General features: G+C 44.3%; 1 protein-coding gene and 1 long non-coding RNA gene across 6 annotated transcripts in view; one reads left to right on the top strand and one right to left on the bottom strand.

Annotated features, from left to right (window-relative positions):
- Nucleotides 1-4297, bottom strand: part of TEAD1 (TEA domain transcription factor 1) — a 252832-nt gene extending 248535 nt beyond the window's left edge. For 3 of the 4 annotated variants that reach the window (XM_079787220.1, XM_079787221.1, XM_079787218.1), the window contains exon 1: nucleotides 3854-4297. The gene's annotated coding sequence lies outside the window, so the exon portion shown is untranslated. Of the gene's footprint in view, nucleotides 1-3068; nucleotides 3283-3853 lie in introns of those variants that run through there. The other variant, XM_079787219.1, reaches the window with a different exon arrangement.
- The window catches only part of LOC307108906, a 77969-nt gene continuing 60447 nt past the window's right edge, over nucleotides 3398-20919 (top strand). Inside the window, exons 1-2 of one of the 2 annotated variants that reach the window (XR_013814358.1) lie at nucleotides 3398-3483; nucleotides 10000-10246. This is a non-coding gene — a long non-coding RNA (uncharacterized lncRNA). Of the gene's footprint in view, nucleotides 3484-4511; nucleotides 4778-9999; nucleotides 10247-20919 lie in introns of those variants that run through there. The other variant, XR_013814359.1, reaches the window with a different exon arrangement.

Consider the following 20919-nt stretch of genomic DNA (forward strand, 5'->3'; position numbering starts at 1 on the left):
ATTATCACCTTTGTGAATACGGAAGAATAAAATACATCACTGATACTGTTCAAACATGATTGGGATCTAATTTAAATGCCACAGGGTAATCTGTGTCTCCAACAGATAAAAAGAAAAAAGAACAAGCACCACACAGCTATAAAAGATTATTCCAGGCATCGGTGAGTCCACACGAGCTCAGCAGCAAAGTCTAAGTTTGTCGAAGGGCAAAAAAGCTTACAATATACTTTTCTTACTGAGTTCAGAAGTAGAACATCAGTACTCTGCTGTTCCAGTCACTGAACTCTAAGGGTGACACTGTCATGCCCGAATTTATCAACAGATAGGTGGGCTCTGATTTCCCTATGGTTCTACAAAGAAAGCTTGGACACTTGCTCTGGCCAGCATTCTACAGTCTTAGGAGAAAACTGGCCCCCAAAATTTTACCACTAAAGAGAACCAACCTCGAAGCATAGCTTTCACTGAGCAATTTTTTTTTTCCTTTTGCAATCTCTTTATTAGAAACAAGACTAGGTGCCTAAAATACAAGCTTCAAAAGTGTTATCTGCCCGCTATCTGTGTGTAAACATGGTCATCTTATGTACACTAGAACATACATGCAGTTATTTGCACCAACCTTCTGAGTGATAAAACACAACAATTTTCATTTGCAGGCAGTATAATTATGCTCACAATTAACATGTAATAACACATGAGATTAGAGAAGAGTAATCCCACAGATTGCAGGTCTTTTACAACCCCTGTGTATGAGAGATATCAATCCATTTCTGAAGCAACAAATGTTAAAATATTGTTAATGGCACAGCTCATTTCTTCAAAGACTTATATAAATAACATTTGGGACCTACATTCTCTAACTGTCCCTGTACACACTTTTTTACTGAAATGTGACAATAAATATGATCTAGACACAGATGACAGAACACTGCAAGTATATCCTTTCCAAATTTCCCCATTAAGAAATGCCCTCTTATACTTGCTGTTCTGTTTTGTCAGAGCCAGCGAAATTCAAAATTGTTTATAAATAATTGAAGTGCAAGCAACAAAAACATAGAACATTGGTTTTCCTTATGACCTGCTTGTCCTTTTTCTAAATAAAAGGGGATGCCAGTCCCCAAAGTGAGTGTATGGATACAGAATTCATGCTGTATAAAGCAAAAGAGGGGTAGAGAAAAGGGGAACAGAGGAGAAAGCTGGCTTCCCCCAGGCTGTACCCCCACCCCAACTCTCCCTTATGTTTAATTAGTTCACTACTGCGGAGCAGACACACATTGTACTACAATGCAAGAAAGCACCTCTCGGTGAGAAATTCATTTCAATCTGGCTTAAACTAAGCTAGGTTGCCCTCCTCTTTAAATTAAATTTCATTAAGTATATGTCATGGTGAGTCCTGGTTTATGTTTTGGGGAAAGAAAAAAAAATCTCTAATAATCTCTCAGGCATATTCTCTGGAGTTCTATTTGCTACCTTACAAAAGATCACACAGAGGAGGACTCTAAACAAAGGTTCTTACCTATAATATATTTTTTCCTCTCAATGTCAGGGCAAAGTGTCATACTGGCTTTGTTTCAAAGTTGTAAAAAAAAAAAAAAAAAGGAAAGAAAAGATATTCTAGTATTCCCCCTAAAACTGTGGATCAAATAATACTTATCATTTAAGTAAAAATAAAATGGTCCACCTTGGCACTTTCATACCAACAGCAAGAACCAGTAATGGATACTGCTTATCAGTTCATTTTTTTTATACCAATAACAAATAAAAGAATTGTAAACTCTGTTTAAAACCTGAAACCTGAGAGTTCAACAGAGTTGCACATACAAAGAAACGCTAAACAAAAATATCTGTGACCATTTATGGAAATAGTGAGATTAGAAAAATAAGCCTTTCCCCGAAAAAAATTATCAACAATTCAAAACCTCGATGTTGACAAAGGTTCAACTAATCCATTTGTCTTTCCTGAGTCACTCTGTAATTAGTTCTACCGTTTCCTTCTAAAGAGGAAAGATTCTTACCAAAGTTGGATCTAAGGCTGGCCCCGTATAAGCATTCAAATGTGAGTGGGCCCAAAGATCCTATTTACAGAAGGGCACAAACCCAATTGTGAAAGGGTGGAGAAGCACTGGGCACAACCTGAGGGCTGTTCCCAACCACTGCCTCCAGAGTACCCTAGCAGAGGAACCCCCCCACCCCCCATGGATAAGGCACGAGCAAGGTCCATGGCAGACTCAGAAAAGGAACCCACTCCCCGCACTGACAATGCAGGGAGATCCGGTCTTCCTGAAGGGATCTGTCTACTCAGGTAACCACCTGCAGGCACCCAGCACACCACACATGATCAGGCCACCTCAACTTCCAGAAACGATCCTAGTGAAAGGTAGGGAGGAGGAGGAAGCGTGTGGTTGTCCTGAACTGATCGTGTTCTGCTCCTTTGCCATATCTGTAGCATTCTGATTTTTTTACACTATTTTCATACCTGATAGGTTTTGCAGACCTTTCTGTTCCCAGGACCTGGGCTTCCTCCAAGGCACTGTTTTTAAAACATGGCCTTTTTACATTACCCGCTCCTGCAACATCATCTGTCTCTAAGTTTCCAGTGCTTACTGAGGTCAATTTTCATTTCTACAAATCACAGGCAGCCACTTGCCTCTGAGAAGTTAACAAGCCTTCTGAGAAATGCTGGTGGCTGGTATTTCATTGTTTCCCAAATATTTTTATCCAGTGACACCATTCAACTTTAAATAAATCTTTAAAAAGAAAGAATTTGAACGCAAGGAAAATTGTGATCTGGATTTTATTTCTTTCCTGGGAGGAGAATAGGGAGGTGTGAGCCCTCTATTGTTTTCAACTCATTTAAAATGTTGCCTCCGTTTTTTTTGTGTGTGTTTTTTTTAAATATTCTTTTAAAAAAGGAAACTCACAGAAGTTGCACTTTCTTTAAAGCGGGCCTCTGGACTTTTGAAAACAAGTGTTGCTGCCACGAACAAAGACTAGAAGTACACCCTGATTTTCTTCCCTCCTGGGGATCATTTCTCTTCCAATAAACAAACAAATCCCCCAGTATTTCCTACCGAAGGGAAGTTTTCCAGGGAGAGTCTCCTCCAGGATTTGGTGGTAACTGCGACTCAGTCTTTTTTGGACACAATGTTTCTGCTGACTCCTGAAAATTTTCCACTTGAATGTGCAATGAAGGAGCGGCGGCAGCAACAGTCCCGGAGAAGCGGCAAAGACGGCCGTGCCTGCTTTCATCTTTGAGAAGAAGGAGCGAAACCCCCGCCAGCAGCACAAGTCGGCGCAGACCCTGGGCCGGCCTCTGGGGGCCCCGACGACTGGGGGGCGGCCCGGGAGGCTGTCTGGAGGTGGTGGGGGGGAGGGGGGTCGGACTGGCTTCGGGCTCCCAAGGCGGCTCTCCCCGCCCGCGCTCCCTCGAACTTCTGACTTCTCCGGGGGGGAAAAAAAACGTGAAAACGGCCCGAGGATGTGAGGGTATGTGCGTGTGTGCGCGTGCGGGCGGGAGAGGGGGGCGCGGGGGGCGCGGCGCGGCCGGCCCGGCGCCTCCAGGGCCGCCAGCGGGGGCCGCCTGTTGCCTGTTGCCGCGCGGGCTCCGCAGCGCGCGGCCCAACTTGGCGTCCCGGCAACTCGCGCGGCGGCGCCGGGCAGCTCACCTTGGAAGGGGCGCGGGAAGGCGGGCGAGGGGGCCCGGCCCGGCCCTCCGCGTGCCCGCTCGCCCGTCCGTCTCACACAAAGCAGAGCCGGGAGTGAAAGAGCAGCCGGAAAGGGACGGGCCACTGGCCACCCGCCCTGCGGCGTCCCGGGCTCCCCTCGCACCCAGCATCAGCCCCGCGCGCCAACTTACCTCGCGAAGGGAGCCGCCGCCGCGCCCGGTGAGTCCGAGGCAAACTTCGGTGCCGCGTCTCCCGCCCTCAGCTCGGTGCCCGGCTCCCTCCCCGGCTCCTGGTCCCCGGGCTGGACCACCCCACCCCTCCTTAGCACCGCTCCTGCCCCGGGGCCGTCTGGGCGCACTGGTCCGCTGCCCGCGGCTCCGGGCAAAGGTGGACGGGGTGGGGGGGCTTCACTGCATGGCCTGTCCCTGGACGCGGCCGCCCCGGGCCCGGGCCCCGCCGCGCGGACTGGCCCACAGGGTGGAAGCGAGTCTGCAAAGTGCTTGGTGGGCGCCCGCGGCGGGCGGCGGGGCCGCGGCGGCGGCTGCAGAGGCTCGGCTCGGCTCGGGCGGCGAGGAGCGGCGCGAGCGATGCTAAGAATGTTCGGAATGAGGACAGGAATGAAATGAACGCCAGGACCGAACTCGCTCCGGAGGGGTGGGGCCTCGGTGACGTCATGCGGCCTGCCGCCCGGGGCCGAAGGCGGGGCCTGCCGCCGCCGGTGACGTCATGGGGATTCGGGGCGGGCCTGGCGGGGCCGCCTCACTGTTGGGGCGCGGGCTCCCCCCTCCGAGGGGCGACGGGGCGGAGTCGCGCGCCCACGGGGGAGCGTGGCGCGCGCGGGAGCCGCCCTGCCGCCTCCCGGCGCGGGCTCCGGGCTTTGTCCCGAGCTGGGCGGGGCGGGCGGCCGGCGGAGGGCGGCCGGCGGAGTGTGCGTCCGCGCGGAGAGCTCTGGAAGCCTGGGTTCGCTCCTTGGGGCGAGCGCCGGGCTGAGCTGCGCGCGCCGCGTCAGCCCTGCCTCAGTTTCCCACCGGAGCTCGGGCGGCCGCCGAGAGAGCGCCTGGACTCGTGGAAATCTGCAAGTCCGGAGAAGTGAAATTTCCCTTCTGGAAATTAAGGTGGTTGTCCTTCGGCGCGGTGGATGCCTTCCCGGGGCCGGATTCCCAGCCTGCCATTTCTTCCTCTCTTTTCTTTCACTTTATAAAAGTTCCAGGCTCTCTTTCAAGTCCAAGTTGGCCCTACTGTTGGGAAAGGAAACCTGTAGCATAACAGAGAAATGATCATGACAAAGTTCATCGTAACCCTGGCCCTGTTAGCACGGTCTTCTCCAAGCCACTCAAGAAATCAAGTGCACTCATGGCTATGGGCTGTACTTTTTCTAAAGTAATGGTTCCGGTTAAAAACTCCTTAAATTATAAAATGCTATGTCAGGAAACTTCACATCATATTTTTGTGTGTTTTTTTTTGGTAGGTAAGCTTCACTTCCATAATAAGAATTATATTTTTGTATCGTGATTTTTATTTTTTAAATTTATCTTTATTGTTGAAAGTATTAGAAATGTCCCCTCCCCCCACCCATTGAGCCCCTCCTCCCCATTCCTGCCCCCTCCGCAGAATTATTGTAATCCTACCTTTGGAGGTAAGGACCCAAAAGTGACATAGTAGACCCAGTGGGTAAATCAGAAAACAGCTGGGTCAAGTTGGCTCACTGTGACAGAATTGTCAAAAATTCGAGGTAATTGTAATCGGCAGCTTCACTTAGATCAAAGCAGTTCCGGTACTGGTGGCCTCATCCCTTCTAAGCACTTTCCTCTTCTTTCCAGTTGGTGCCTGAAGGGATATAATGGTGTCTAATTTATGTGCCTCAGGAATCCCCTATATGTAGATAACTAGAAGAAGGGGTATGTGACTCTCATTCTACAAAACATAAATTTTACTAGTACATATTTTCATTGAAATTTTTGTTAAGAAAATTAATTAGCATGCAATTGTAAAAAATAACAACACCGAGAAATAGTTCACTTTGCCCAGTTCTCCCCAGTGGTAATGTCTTTCAAAATCACAATTAGGATGTTGACACTGATACAACCCACCTTAAATTTTCCATTTTACTTGTACTCATTTGCATGTACCTGTATTCCTATTCAATGTTCTAATCTGTGTAGTATCCACCACCATGGTCAGGTACTAATGCATTATATTTCTAGTTTGTATGAAATAATAAGGTAATATAATGAGGTTCACAATAATGACCCTAGCCACCTTAGCACTGGTTTTTGGAAACGTGTAAAAACACAATTAATTTGGCATTAAAACTGCCCTAGACATATCTCTCCAACTATTCTCATCTTACAAAAGCACCTGATAGAGTCTGATGGTAGCGGCAGCCAAACAATAGGGTTCTAAACCACTATTTGTTGGCCCAGTGCACCTGGGTGCCTTTCAGAATCTAGTTCCTATCTCACAGCCACCTGGCAATACAAGGTCTCCCATTCCTTACTGAATTACAGAAAAATTCCTTGGCCTGGGATTCAAAGCTCTTCGTGATGTACTGTGACTTCCTGACCAGAATTTTCTCCAATTCCTCCCATCTGCATGCGTTGTTTTGTTTTGTTTTTTTTCCAGGAAGACTGTTCAATTAGATTACACTCCTCCCTAGGACCCTCAAAGCTCCTTGCACCAGACACACTACTTGTACCAGTGTACTGGGATGATGCCCCCATATCTGAGCCACTAGAAAATGGATTGGGTCTCATTCAGCTAAGTATACACTGCTCAGGACCTACACATACATAGGAATAACTCTTGTGAGTGAGGATTCAAATCCAGGCAGTCCAGCTCCAAATTGTATGCTCTTAACCTTCCATTCAACAGCCCAAATATAGTACTATACAGAATGCTAAAGATCAACTATCTGCCAAGGTGGCAGCGGACCCTGAGATGTAACAATTGATTTGTGTCACTTATGATACAAAGCAGTTTGTTACCCCCAAGTATTACCAAGGAAGAAACTAACTTGTAACACATTAGAGACACAGTGATCCACTTAATGGTAACTCATTGAGATGGAAACTCTGAGTGGGCCTTAAGGTAGAAAGGAGAGCTGGTGGGTTAGAACAGTGATTTTCAACCAGTGTGCTGCAAGAATTTTTAAAACATGCAATACCTGACTAAGCAGAGGCACTGGCCTCTTTACTCTTATAAATAATCCAAATAAAAAAAAAATGACAACAGCCAACACAAACAACAATAGCTGTCTGGTGTGGATGAATCAAAATTATACCTATTTTTTTGTTAGATAGGCAAAAAGTATATTTTTGGGTGTGCCACAGAATTTTAGTCATTAGTTTATGTGTGTCATGAGATGAAAGGGGTTGAAAATTGCTGGGTTAGAACTTACCCTAAAGAAGCACCAGGCTCAGGAAGATAATGATTTGTAGGACAAGATCTGTTAATAATAATGATACAATCTGTCTCATTTCTAATGAAGTTGAGCACCTTTTCTTATAAGGAGGGTAATTGGTACGACCACTTTGGAAAAGTTTGGTATTAGCTAGTGATGTTGAAGATAAGCATACCCTATGACCCAGAAGTTCCTCTTAGGAATGCAGCCAAGAGAAACTCGGGTACATGCGCACCAGGACACACATACAAGAATATTCTCTGTGGCATTTTTATTTTTTTTCCTTTTTTTTATTGTTTAAAGTATTACAAATAGTAGTACATATGTCTCCTTTTTTTTTTTTTCCCCAATTGACCTTCCCCCAGTCTGTGGCATTTTTATAATAACTCCCAACAAGAAGAAAACCAAATGTCCACTCATGGTAGCAAGGAAAAAATGAATTGTGATATAATCACACAATGGAATACTATATACAGTGTTGAAAATGAAGGAAGTATAACTTTATACAGCAACATGGATGAATCCTAAAAATATAATATCGAGTGAAAGAAGCATTAAATAAAAGAATCCATGTAGTATAGTTGTGTTTATATCAAGTTTAAAAATAAGTAAAATTTAACAGCATTATTTAGGGATGTATACTTAGGTGGCAAATCTAGAATGAAGGGGAAAAACTAGATAGAAGAACATGAAGAAATTACCGATAAATCTGGGGTGGTGGTTATCAGTAGGGATAGAGTGTTGTGACAAGGAAGGGAAAAGTGAGTGGGGGCTTCTGGAGTGCTGGCAATGTTACATTTTTCTCTGGCTGCATGGTGTCCACCATAATGATTCTTTAAGCTACATGTTTGTTTCAGGCACTTTTTTCTACATATCTGTTATACTTCACAATTTTTAAACATTAGAAATAAATCTTGCAGAGAGCTGCCATGCCTCCCATGTGCCCAGGGCTTGACCTGCTTCTGAATCCTATCCCCTCTCACATTTTCACAGTCTTTTAGTATACATTATTTCCTCTCATCTAGATCTTCAACATCACTCTATACTGGATCCTCTTCATTAGCATTTAAACATACAGAAGTCTCTTTCCCATCTTAAAAATAACAAATAACCTATCGCTTTAACCTCATCCCTAGCTACTGTCCTTGCTCCTCCCTTTCACAGATAAACTTTTGAAAGGAATTGACCTCATTACCTCCATTTCTTTGCCTCCCACTATTCCTCGACCCTCTCCAATTGGTCTTCTGCCTCCACCACTTACTTTATCAAAACAGGTGTCCCTCCAGCCTTCATGACTCAGAATAGCTAGCTCAATGGGCCTTTCATCCAACCTATCTTGGATCGTTCAACATTGTTGACCATCACCTCCCTGAAACATTCTCCCTCTCTTCCTGGCATAATCTTTTCGTTTTCCTTCTTCTCTGGCTGCTCACTCTCGTTTTCCTTTGCTGACCCATTTCCCTCTAGCTAGATGTTAAATATTACAGTTCTGGACCCCAGGTTTTCTTCTGTTCTCGATTGCTGTCCAGTCTCCAGATGATCCCAGCTATTTGACTCCATTGGTTCCGATTACCATTTGTTTGCTGTTGTCTTTCAGACATGCACATGCAATCCATAGCTCTCCTTCGAACTCCAGACACATATTTCTAATTCCCTGCTTGCCAATATATAACCTGGGTATCTCAAAAATTATGTCAAGCTACCTGTCCAAAACTATGATCTTCCATTGTGAATATGATCCTTGTCAGGTGTTTTCCATATCTGGGGAAAGCACCAGAAACCCAGATGTCAGGCTTGATATATCCCTACCTGCTGAATACCCTTCCAGAGTGGTCTACTCTATATAGGAAAAGTTAATCTAAGGGCCTGCATGAGCCAACCTCTCCCTACCTTTTCAGGCATCTTGCATCTCTCCCTTTCAACTGGGTGTTCCTAGCCCACAGGATAAATTTTAGTTCCTCAAATTTATCATCTGCCCACAGGGCCCTTGTCTGTGTTAGCATAGCTCCTTGGAATACTTTTCCCTCCTCTTTGTCTAACTCCTTCCTCTTGTCCTGTTATTAGCTCAAATGTTATTTCATCCAGTGAGTTTTCTTCCTGATCCTCAGACTTTAACACATGGTTTTCTGTTGTACTAGTTATCTAATGCTGGATAACAAATATCTCCCAAGCTTAATGTCTTAGTAATAATCATGTATTATCTCTCATGATTTCTGTGGGTCAGGTGGTTCTGGCTCGTGGTCGGTCTCTCCTGAGATTGTAGTCAGATGTCAGCCAGGAATGCAGGTACCTGAAGGTTTGACTGGGACTGGAGTTCCCACTTCAAGACCGTTCACTCCTAGGGCTGGCAAGTTGGTGGTGGTGGTGGCCACAGGACCCTGTTTCTTTGTACGTGGACCTCTTCATATTTCCTGGGCTTGGGCTTCTTCACAACATGGTCACTTGGATTCAAAGCCAAGCATTGAGAAGGGGAGAGGGAGGGGGACAGCCTTATTCTTTCTCTGAACTAGCCTCAGAAGCCACATAGCATTACGTTCGCCCTGTTCTCTTTGTTAGAAGTGAGGGGAATTAGATTCTAACTTTTGGAGGGAAAGTGTCACAAGATCTGCAGACATTTAAAAAATCACCTCTACTCTCCCTTCCTGGACCTGTCACAGACTGAAATGTTATGTAACATAATTATATTATAAAGATATAGTATATAATACATAGTATATATGTCTGTGATTACTTGGTTAATGCCTACCTTCCCGCACCAGAACATGTGCTAGTGAAATAAGCTAGTGGAACAAGAATCATACCTCCTTTGCCTACCATTTTACATCCAGAACCTAGCACATTAGCTGGCAAACAGTGTGGCATAAATATAAATATAATTATAAGTAACAACACAGGCAACAGCTTATTTAAGTAAGTATCATTCTTTCCATTTTACAGGTGTGGAGTTGAAATGATTGGACAACTTCCTCAAGGACCAAAGTTTGAATCAAGGTCTCACTGATACTAAGCCAGAGCTACTCCTAGGACTCCAGACGTCCTCCCTGTGACCGCAAAAGAAGCACAGAAGCTACTTTGGCCTGAGTAAAGAGCCTCCTGTGTTCCCACACTTCCTCATCAAGAAGACTTGGGGGGGGCTCACTCGGCTTCCCAGGTGTATGGATTTAAGGACAGGACTGTCACTACGGTAAGAAAACACTCAGAATTTAGTCGTGAAAAAAAAATCATTCTCCAAAATAATTTATCTGTATGAGTGTGCTTATCATGAGCAAAACGGAGAGAATGTGAAGTTTCTGAAACTACAAGCTTATTGTTGGGAGGATCAACCAGAGTTGTCACTGAGAGAACTAGTACCTCTTAGTAAAAGGCCAAATCTCTGCCTGGCCCATTGCATTCCTCCACTCCTGTGCAAGGTCTCATCTCCTTCTTCACTAAGGAGAAAGGGGTCATTCAATAGCTGCTCTGTCCAATGAGGGGACCATTATTCATGTGTGTCTATGTACATTAATGATTATTACATAAAAATTTAAAAGTCAGTTCCTCGGGTATGCTAGCCACATTTCAGGTGATCAGAAGCCACCATGTAGCCAGTGGCTACCATGTTGGGAAGTGAAAATAGAGAACATTGATGTCATCACAGAAATTTCTGGACAGTGCTGCCAGAGAACCTAGGTAATCCTAGCTCCGGAGAATTCCAAGTCCATGGGAAAAGAAAAAATCAAGGGCTGGAGGAATGCATCCACCCCAAGGAGAGCCTCAACTCACACAGGAAAAGGTCACTAATCCTGGGGCTCTGGGCTTGGATTTGCCTTTGGAAATCTGTCCCTCATCAGGCTTCCTGCTTTTCCATCTATCCCGAGCCATCAACTTCGTCGTATTTTATTTTTGTATTACAGTTTGCATTCAACACTATTTTGTATTAGTTTCAGATGTACATCCCAGCAGATAGACATTCATATACTTTGTATAGTGTTCCCTCTAATAACTCAAGTGCCCACCTGGCGCCCTAGATAGTCACCACAACATCGTTGACTATATTTCCTGTGCTTTCTCTTATATCCCTGTGCCTCTTTTGAAACTACCAATTAGTTCTTCTCAATCCCTTCACCTTTCAACCTCATTTTAAATAATCACATCACTCTCCAGACCAGACCTCTCCTTGCCTGCTGTCCAGAACCCACTGAGCCTACACCTAGCCTGGAGCAACACATGTCTTACCCCTCTCTCTGCTTCAAAACCATTCCATCTCTATACTCAGGCTGGTTTCTGTCTCTCCCATATCATAGTATGCGATGTCCCTCCTTCTCAATGGCACCCCCCCAACTTCTCCAGCAACATGTGTTCCAGATTCTATGGCCCTTTACCTCCCTGGAGAACTTGCTTTGCTCATTATTCTCTCTCTCCATCATGTCCCATCTTTCTCTCCACTACCACTCTCTTCAGCCTTCAGGTATGCACAGCTTGCCTAAAGATATTAAAAACTTTAATTGACCCTTTAGGGGCCACCATCCCATCTTCCCCTTCACTTCCCTACCAGTTGCCTTTGGGGAGCTGTCTGCAGAAAGGCTCTACATCAATGGTTCTCAACCTTTCTAATGCCGCGACCCTTTAATACAGTTCCTCATGTTGTGATGACCCCCAACCATAAAATTATTTTCGTCGCTACTTCATAACTGTAATTTTGCTACTGTTATGAATCGTAATGTAAATATCTGTGTTTTCCGATGGTCTTAGGCGACCCTGCTAGCGGTTCTCAACGTGTGGGTCGCGACCCACAGGTTGAGAACTGCTGCTGTAAAGTAGCAAAATTACAGTTATGAAGTAGCAACGAAAATAATTTTATGGTTGGGGGTCACCACACCATGAAGAACTGTATTAAAGGGTTGCGGCATTAGAAAGGTTGAGAACCACTGCTTTACATCCTCATTCCCCACTTAGGGCCTGGCTCTCATCGAAATCAGTCGCTTCCCATTTAATAAAATTTGTTCTGGATATGGCATTCGAATCTCTCCACAATCGGTTTCTGACCTGACTTCTTACCCATCTTTCTCCTTTGTCATCTAACCACACATCTCTTCACCATCCACCACACATGTCTAAAACATTCCTGTGTCTGAATCTTTATTAATACCATTCATTTGCCAGAAATACTTGCTCCATGCACATCCCTTGCATCTTTGGGGGCTGAGCTCCTTCTCGATGAAGTCTTTCTGGTAATGAAAGCCCATTGTACTTCTCTGACTCCCACACTGAGCACAAGACCACCTGGGGCTACTATGTATTGTTGTATGGATATTTATCTTCTCTCCCTAGCTGAATTTCAGGGTGCTTCCTGGAAAGGAATGAGCATGCATATCTTTGCACTCCTAAGAGTTCTTAGATGCAGAATCTTGTGCACAGTGGATATTCAAATATTGGTGGACTGACTCATACATTGATGTATCCCATCATCACTTAAGGAGGGGTCAGGAGCAAACCAGGCAGCACTCTTTTAAATAAGCCTCCTGGAAAGAATATTCTGAAAGGGAGACTGTCACCGCTATTTGCTATGTAAATGACCTGAGGATGAAGGTGGCACATTAAAACATAACATACCTCTTTGGAAGATCCTGGAGCTATGGATATGAACAGGTGCCGGGAACTAGGAAAAGCTGCAGAGCTGGCAAGCGTTGTTGTCATTGTTGGTACATTTTGGTGGTTAAAAAAAAAAAATTTGTGGTGTGTGTGTGTGTTCGTGTGTTCCTGCTTGGGGCAGGGAGTGGAGTTGGTACAGGGAGAAAAGATACAGGCTTTGGAGGCAGGCAAGCCTTGTCCTGGACCTCAGCCTCATTGTTGACTTGATGTATGAAAGCGGTAAGTGGTCTCTCTTTACATTGATTGTAGAAGAGCATTATTGACCTAAGGAAAGGTTTATGATAAAGACACAATAGGATATCATATTTATAATTTGTTTTTAAAAAGGATATGTGAATATACATGTATGCACAGAACAAGGACCAGAAAGCTACATCCCAAAATGCTATAGATATTTCCTTTGGCTTTTTCTGTGTTTCTCAAGTTTAACGTACTGTGACTTTTTAAAAGAAGGCCCGTTAAAATAATGTGGGTTAAGGAATTGTAATATCAAAACCCCTAAGCATCTGTGTTTTTAAGTAGTTAAATTATTTCTTTGGGTTTAAAGCTACGTGTGTTTTTCTTTCAACAATCTCAAATATTCAGAAAAAATGAGAGGCAGTTGAGACACGATACCCTATCACTCCCAAATTTTTATTGTGTCTTTCCTTCAAACAAGAAAATTCCAGTATACATGCATACCTTGGAGAAATTGCAGGTTTGGTTCCAGACCACCTCAATACAGCGAGTGTCCCAACAGAGCAAGTCAGAATCTTTCTGCTGGTGGAGGGTCTCACCTTCAATTTGTAAAAAACACAACATCTGTGAAGCGCAATAAAGCAAAGCACAATAAAGTGAGGTGTGCCTGTACTGCCTTGTACAGCCATTTAAATTAGGAAATTAACACTGACCTTTGAGCCTCTAACCTCATTCAGGTTTCCTCAATTACCTAATAGTGGCCTTTATAGCAAAGGATCCAGTCCCAAATTATGTGTTGTATTTAGTTATGTCTCTTTAGTCACCTTTAATATGAGTCAGTACGTCAGCATTTGCTTAACTTTCGTGATTTTAATGCTTTGGAAAATCACAGGTCAGCAATTTTGTCCCTTAATTGGGGTTTGTGGTAGCTAAACTCCAAGATGGCCGGCAGTGATTCTCTTCTTCTGGTATTCACACCCTTCGGTGTAGTCCCCTCCCACTCTGAACCAGAAGTGATGTGGCCAGGAGACTAGTGAAGAAGTGACAGTATGTGTCTAGAGGCTAGGTCATAAAAGACACTGCAGCTTCTGCCTTCATCTCTTTGCTCGTACTGGGGGAAGCCAGCCATTGCATCATGACGACACTCAAATAGCCTTGTAGAGAAGCCCACGTGGAGATAAAGCTAAAGGACTTCATTAGCAGCCACGTCAACTTGCCAGCCATGAGGGTAAGCCACTTTGAAAGTGGGCTTTCCTGCAACCTCAGGAACATAAGCCAGAGCTGCCCATCCAAGCTGATCCCAAATTCCTGAGCCACAGAAACTGTGAAAGATAATAAATACTGCTACTTTTTTAATTTTTAAATTGCATTTATTGGGAGGGAGGGCGGCATTAGCTAATCAAATTCAGGTATATAATTCTATAACACATCATCTATATATTGTATTGTGGGTTTACCATCCAAAGTCAAATCTCCTTCCATCACCATATATTTGATTCCCTTTACCCTAATAAATGCTATTTTAATCCTCAAAGTTTGGGGGTAATTTTTTACACAGCAATAGCTAACTAATAGAGATCTGCTTGCTTCCTCATGGTTAGATACAAGCTACCCATCTTTGGCAGGCACACCACAGTGCTTAAGCTGTGTTCTGATTGCATTCTATACATCATGAATCATTTCAATTTGTTACCATATTGCTGATGAAAAGTAAGATCACTTGATTAAGGTGGTGTCTGACATGCTTTTCCATGTAAAATCAATCTATTTGGGTGTGTGTGATTAATAATTTGTGGGGAGTGACTATGATACCATGTAACTATACTGTGTCTTACCAAACTTTCACTTTATTCATTAATTTTTAAAAAAAAATATACTCTTGAGTGGCCAGATTATTATGATCTCTGAACGCATAATAATCTGGCCACTCAGTGTATAGCCTATATAATAAAAGGCTAATATGCAAATTGTCCCCTCGACCAGGAGTTCAACCAGCAGGCAGGCCAGCCAACCGCCCATGTCCCCTCCCCCTGGCCAGGCTGGCCAGACCCCACCCATGAACAAATTCATGCACCGGGCCTCTAATATATATATATATATATAATTATGATCTGATATATATATACACATACACACACTGATATATATATATAATAATAATAATCTGGCCACTCAGTGTGTGTGTGTGTGTGTGTGTGTATACACACACACACACACACACACATATATATATATATATATATATATATATATATATATATATATATATTATGATCTCTGAATGCATAATAATCTGGCCACTCAGTGTATATAGATGCTCAGACTCCTATTTTATTAAATGGATTATAACCCATTATTATCATTATTTTTTGATGATCAAATCATGCCATATTTGGCTAGTTAGAGCCCCTTCAACTAGTTTCTATGTCCTTTTGACACGTTTCTATCATTTTATGAGCAATTTGCAACTTTCTAACACTGAAAAAAATGTTTCCAACACATCTGATATTTTCCTTGGCCAAAGCTTGTAATTAGCCATTTCACCAAAGGGACATGATTTCTTTTAGTGGAGAATGGTTTTTAGAAGTCAAGATCTGGAAGTTAGGTATGTTCATTACTTTTGGGGTGCTATTTCTCTCAGTAAATCTTAATAGGTGATATATTTATATACTTATACATAACGTCTATATTGCTCTCTCTCTCCATATATATATATATATACATATATATATATATATACATATATATATATATATGTATATATATATATATATATTTACATGAGTTCTAGGGAAATGTCCTTGGATTTTAGTTTTCTTGTTTCCATATTTATAACTCCCTTTTCCAACAGTGAGAAAATTGACTCCCATTATTCTTTTTTCTTTTTTTAGAGGTATTTCAGTTGCTTTATTGAGTAGGTTTCCTGTGCCACCACACACAATTCAGGATGAAAGGGTCAGAAGTCAGAGGTCCCAGTTACAGGGGGTCAGCCCTTGTCAGGTGTGTTGATGTAGACATTGCCATCTTCTTGGATGGGCGTGTCACATGGGCTGGCACACATAAACACCACCACCACGATTAGCAGAGACACCATATCATCAGCAGCCACAAGGCCTGCTGGGAGTGGCAGGGGGAGGAGGCAACCGATCAATGATTCTCTCTCATCATAGATGTTTGTATCTCTCCCTCTTCCTTCTCTGATATAAATAAAAATATTAAAAAAATATTATGGCAAGCGAAATAAGCCACTAACAAATGATCACATATTGTAGGATTCTCTTTATATGAAACGTCCAAATAGGCAGGTCTATAGGAAAAGAAAGTAAATTAGCGATTTTCTAAGACTAGACAGGAACAGGTGGGATAGAAATGGGAAGTGACTGCTAATAGGTACAAGGATTCTTTGGTGGGGGGGAGAAGGGGGTAAAGTCTTTTAAAATTATACTATAGTCAAGGTGCACAACTCCAAATATACTAAAAACCATGGAACTAAACACTTTGTACAAATTAGCTTTATGGTGTATAAATTATATAAATAAAATATTTAATATAGATAATAAAGTAAATAGGAAAACAATATTCAACTTCTTAATAACATAATTTTCCAGAAGTGTTGAAAACACACATCTTTAAATTCAGGAATTCCAATAAATCCCAAGCAGGATAAATAAAAACAAAATCCATATCTAGACACATCATCACATAACTGAAGAGCACCAAAGGAAAAGAGATAAGATATTTAAAGCATCCAGAGACCAAAGACACATCACCTATCGAGCAATACTGATTGCTCTCTGACTTCTCAACAGCAATCTGATGGTAGCTAGAAGACAGTAGAATACCATATTCATTGTGCTGAGAGAAAATAAACTACAATTCTAAACAATGTATAAATATACTAGAGGCCCGGTGCACGAAATTTGTGCACAGGAAGGGGGTCCCCTCAGCTCGGCCTGCACTCTCTCCAATCTGGGGCCCCTCAGTACCTCTGGCTCCTAACCGCTCACCTGCCTGCCAGCCTGATCCCCTAACTGCTCTCCCCTGCTGGCCTGATCCCCCTAACTGCTCTCCCCTGACAGCCTGTTTGCCCTAACTGCTCTCCCCTGCTGGCCTGATCCCCCTAACTGCTCTCCCCTGCCTGCCTGATCACCTCTAACCTCCTCTGCTGTGGCCCTGCCAACATGGCTTTGTCGGGAAGGACATCCGGAAGGACATCTGGAAGGTCGTCTGGAAGATGTTCAGTCTAATTAGCATATTACCCTTTTATTAGTATAGATGCCACCTTGTCCTAAAAAATGCAGGTTGTTCCCAGGTTTTCCTATCGTGGAAGGGGAGCCCGCAGTAGCATCCTGGGTTCTGAGCAGGGCTTATGCACTCGTGCTTTATCTCAGCAGATGCAATTCCTAGTAGAAGACTCTTGGATGTACCTTGAACATTTCTATCGAATTTGCCAAATCATCCTCCAAAAATGTTGAACCACTTTAAACTCCCACCAGCAACCATGCATGTGCCCTCCATACCACTTTGATGCCAATATCATTGATTTCTCCCTAGAAGCTTCCCTCCCATCAGCCAGGACTGCTTGGTACTTGAGCCAACCTCATTGTTCAGCTGGGGACTTGATTTCCCGAGATAGAATTATGGAGGAGGAAAAATAGTTTTCCTCTACCTTTCTGAGTTCTTAGTGGAGGCCCTTGTAATGAAAGACAGATCACCAAGAGAAAAACAAAAGTTCATTAACATGTGTACCTCGTGTATATGTGGGAGATCCCAGGGAAAAATGAGTAACTCCTCAAGGTGGCTTAGAATGCAGATTCAAATACCTTCTTCCTAGGGAAAGGGGACAGGAGATGTAGGCCTCTTAGAGGAGAGTAAATGATATTTAGGAAAGATGAATGGGGGTGGGGGGAAATAGTTTGTAACAAAGTTTGGGTGTGATGTCAACTTATACTCTCCTGTCCTGTGACAGGAGTCAGTCTTCTCTGCCTGATGGCACTTCTCCTGTCAAGGGGACCTATGACATTTAAGCTCCATTAGGGGGGTCAGATTTTAGGCAGATCAGGAGACTTCAGTGAAAGCCTCTGCATGCATTTGCTGTTTTTCAAGCATCTGCAGCTCAAGATCATCAATATAACAACACAGCATATGTTGGGGAGGCATGTTCTCTGACCTTCAGAATAAACCCAACAAAAGCTTGTTTCCTCTCTTAGATGATTTGCCACAGTAGCATTATTCCCTGGAGATGGTATTCTGACCAAACCTTCCTGGGAGTGGTCACAACATACCCTGTGCTTGTAGAAAGGTGTGGGCCACATCACTAAATAAACCAGGGGCAGTTTTCTCAACTTGTGGAAAGGGAGATAAAGTTATAATAGTTTATCTCCCTTTCCACAGGTTTCTTGCGGTTTGTGTCTCAGCTGCCCCCTCCACCTCCCGCAGCAGCCCCAGCACCACGGTGGCGGGGCTTGGGGCTGCTGGGTGCCGGCCTCCCTGTGGGTTTGTGTCCCCGATCTGGCCCCCCGCAGCCCCAGCGCCGCCATGGTGGGGCTTGAGGCTGCAGGGTGCCGGCCTCCCTGAGGGTTTGTGTCCCCATTCTGGCTCCCCGCAGCCCCAGCTGCTGGGTGCCGGCCTCCTTGTGGGTTTGTGCCCAATCCGGCCCCCCACAGCCCCAGAGCCGCCATGGCGGGGCTTGGGGCAGCGCGGTGCCGGCCTCCCTGCAGGTTTGTGTCCCCGATCCGGCCCCCCACAGCCTGGCCTCTATGGGCATGGCCATCTTTGTTGGGTAATTTGCATACTCACTCCTATTGGCTGGTAGCGTAGCGGAGTGATGGTCAATTTGCATCTTTCTCTTTTATTAGTGTAGATGGGTTAGAAATTATTAAAAACTTCAGATACAAATATGAGATCACAAACATTCACTAAAGGACCTTTTAAAGGATGTACCTCAGCCAAAAGGAAAATGAACCCATATGGAAATCTGAGGAGCATGAAGGAATGATGAACATATTTATAAATATGTCAGTAACTCTAAGCAAACATTGCATAACATTTAAAAATATATTGCCCAATTTGTGAAGGAATACTGACTAGAATTAAGATACTGGATAACAATATCATATAAGGTGGAGGACAAGTTCATATGTCCTAAGATTATATGTATATACACTGAGTGGCCAGATTATTATGATCTCTGAACGCATAATAATCTGGCCACTCAGTGTATGTGTGTGTGTGTGTGTGTGTGTATATATATATATATACACATATATATGTGTGTGTGTGTGTGTGTGTGTGTGTGTGTGTGTGTATATATATATATATATATATATATATATATATTAGAGGCCTGGTGTATGAATTTGTGCATGGGTGGGGTCCGGCCAGCCTGGCCAGGGGGAGGGGACATGGGCGGTTGGCTGGCCTGCCTGCTGGTTGAACTCCTGGTCGAGGGGACAATTTTCATATTAGCCTTTTATTATATAGGATATACACTGAGTGGCCAGATTGTTATGCGTTCAGAGATCATAATAATCTGGGCCACTCAGTGTATATACACATATATACACACACACACACATACACATACAGGTGGGGCAAAAGTAGGTTTACAGTTATGAGTACACAAAACAGTTTATTCTTTTTAAAAATTATTTTATTATATACTAGAGGCCCAGTGCACGAAATTCATGCACAGGTAGGGTCCCTGGGAGCTGCTGGCTGCTGGCCGGGGCACCTCCTTTCCCCCTGCCACCTGCCACCACCGCTGTTGGCCCCACCCCCCTGGTCGAACTCCTGGTCGAGGAAGCAATTTGCATATTAGGCTTTTATTATATAGGATCTGTTTTACAACATTTTAACAAAAATCCTCACCTGAAGCTATTTTTCCATTGATTTTTAGAGTGAATGGAACTGAGAGGGAAAGACAGAAAGAAATATCGATGTGAGAGAAACATCGATTGGTTGCTTCCTGCACATGCCCTAGAGCCTGCAACCGAGGTACGTGCCCTTGACCGGAATCAAACCCAGGACTCTTCATTCTGCAGGCCAACACTCTATCCACTGAACCAAACTGGCTAGGGCAAGAGTTTATTCTTATATTATTATTTATTTATGTATTATTGTATTGTTTTCCATATGAGCAACTATAAACCTACTTTTGCCCCACCCTGAATGTGTATTCCTATATAATAAAAAGGTAATATGCAAATTGACCCTCACACCATCACAAGATGACTGCGCCCACAGCGGAGGCGGGGTTCCGTAACACAAGATGGCTGCACCCACAGAGGAGGCGGGGTTCCCGTAACGAGCCATCAGCAGGGACCTGAGGCTGTGTGGCTAGGGCTGGGGACCTGAGGCTTGACGGGGGACCTCAGGCTGCACCCCACGCCCAACAGGGCTTGACGGGGGAACTCAGGCTGCGCCCCCCCGCCCAGTGGGGCTTGATGGGAGAATTCAAGCCGCACCCTTCGCCCTGGGCCAGGGGACCTGAGGCCGCACCCCTGCCCCGGCGCCTGGCTGGGGGACCTCAGGCCATGCCCCCTGCATGTTGGGGCTTGACGGGGGACCTCAAGGCACACCCCCCACCCTGGTGCCAGCCTGGGGGACCTGGGGGGCCATGCCCCACACACCAGCGCTGGGCCAGGGGACCTCAGGCCACGCCCCCACCCTGGTGCTGGGCCGGGGGACCTGAGGCTGTGCCCCCTGCCCAGCAGGTCTTGACGGGGGTGGGGCCAGCCAGGTCTGGATCTCACCCAATGGGAGGTGAGGCTAGCCGGGTCTGGGTCTCGCGCGATTTCGAGGCACACGCGGGTGGGCGGGGACTTGACTCTGGGTCCCACGGCGTGCCCCAGACTCTGATAGGAGGAAGATTTTCATATACATTTTACTAATTTTCTTTCATCTCTGACACTTCTATTATAGAGAAAGGGCAAATAGCAATATTAAAATATTTCCTCTAATTAATTCCCTTTTAATGTGCACAAATTTAGTGCACTGGGCCACTAGTAGGTATACTGTATATAACTATATGTAGTTTTATATATTACT

This window comes from Cnephaeus nilssonii, assembly GCF_951640355.1.
Source record: "Cnephaeus nilssonii genome assembly, chromosome: 13".
Classification (NCBI taxonomy): Eukaryota; Metazoa; Chordata; class Mammalia; order Chiroptera; family Vespertilionidae; genus Cnephaeus; species Cnephaeus nilssonii.